This window comes from Humulus lupulus, chromosome 2, assembly GCF_963169125.1.
Source record: "Humulus lupulus chromosome 2, drHumLupu1.1, whole genome shotgun sequence".
In the NCBI taxonomy this organism is placed as follows: Eukaryota; Viridiplantae; Streptophyta; class Magnoliopsida; order Rosales; family Cannabaceae; genus Humulus; species Humulus lupulus.
This window is the reverse complement of record NC_084794.1, coordinates 212,664,055-212,665,545: the sequence shown is the minus strand read 5'-3', so window position 1 is coordinate 212,665,545 and position 1,491 is coordinate 212,664,055. Positions and strand designations below refer to the sequence as shown.

Below are 1,491 nucleotides of genomic sequence, written 5' to 3'. Positions count from 1 at the left end.
CTTGTTTTATGATGTGAAGTAAAGGAAGATTAATCTTCACTTCTGTCAAGTGCTCAAGGATTTCAGCTCGATTATCAGGAAGTTTCCCAACGGTTTTCAAAGCCTGGGGAAATGGTACTTTTGGAGTGGCATTGTTGGGTGGTGGATTTTCGGGAGTAACTTTTGGAATACTGGGAGAGTTGGATTTTATGGGTGGGTCTTGCAAAGTCTTACCGCTTCTAGTCGTGATGGCATTTACTTCCTTGACATTTTGATCATTAGAATTTGAAGATTGGGCCATGTGTTGGCCTTGCACATTGAATTTTGGTTGGGAAGGAAGTTTTCCTTTTTCCGGAATGGCCAAGGATTTAGTAAATTTTGAGAATTGACATTTCATTTCCTTGATTTCCTCCATCATTTGGCGATTTAGTTTGGATTGTTCCTCTATGAATGCATGAAGAGTATTCTCGAGAGAATTTCATTGTGGATGAGCATTGTATTGAGGTGCAGAATACGCCTTTGATGGTTGAACTTGTTGCTCATTTCTCCATTGACCTCTAGACGATTGAGCTTGTTTGGAATCTCTCCAACTAAAATTTGGGTGGTTTCTCCAACCAGGGTTGTACGTATGAGAGAATGGCTTGTTATATGCCCCTAAGGCATTGTATTGCTCCTCATAAACCCCCCTCATTTCACTAAAATCTAAGCATTCCTTAGCTAAATGCTCCGTCCCTCCACAAACAAAGCAAGGTTCTTGCGATTTCACTTGAGCAATCATGTGCGGTTTTTGGCCATTTTTCATCATCAAGACCTCAAACTTCTTTTTCAAAGCTTCGAGTTGGGCCTTAATACAATCCTCTTCTCGAAGTTGATAGATCCCTGATGGTTTGTGTTGGTTGGTGCTATCAGTAGCACTTGGACCAGTCTAGGTGTGAGATGTTTTTGCAGTTTCTTCGAGATATTCAAGAGCATCATCTGGCTCTTTTTCGAGGAATTCGCCATTGCATAGCATTTCTACAAACTGGCGCTCACGACTCGTGAGGCCTTCATAGAAGTAACTGACCAAGCGCTAGTTCTCATAGCCATGGTGCAGGCACTGATTCAACAAATCTTCGAATCTTTCCTAGACTTGATAGAACATTTCATTGTCCTTTTGGGAAAATGTGGAAATCTGTCATTTTAGACTGTTGGTCTTATGGCTGGGGAAGTTTTTCAGAAAGAAAGATTTGGTCATCTCCTCCCATGTTCCAATAGACCTAGGTCTCAAAGAGTATAACCATCTTTTGGCTTTGTCCTTCAAGGAGAAAGGGAAGAACTTCAGTCGCACAGAATCGGCATTTTCGGCTTGGTTATAGAACGTGGCTACTACCTTCTCGAATTCTCTGATATGCACGTATGGGCTTTCGTTTTCCATTCCATGAAATGTGGGCAAGAGTTGAATCATGCTAGGTTTAAAGTATAATGCGGGCATAGTAGGAAGGAAGATAATTCATGAAGGCGTGGAAGTGCGAG

The 1,491-nt window shown here is 41.6% G+C and overlaps 1 non-coding gene across 1 annotated transcript; it reads left to right on the top strand.

Annotated features, from left to right (window-relative positions):
- Window positions 1-1,058: 1,058 nt before the first annotated feature.
- LOC133820203 (small nucleolar RNA R71) lies at window positions 1,059-1,165 on the top strand. Its single transcript, XR_009886629.1, has one exon. It is a non-coding gene; the product is annotated as a small nucleolar RNA R71 (small nucleolar RNA).
- The last annotated feature ends 326 nt before the right edge of the window (window positions 1,166-1,491 follow it).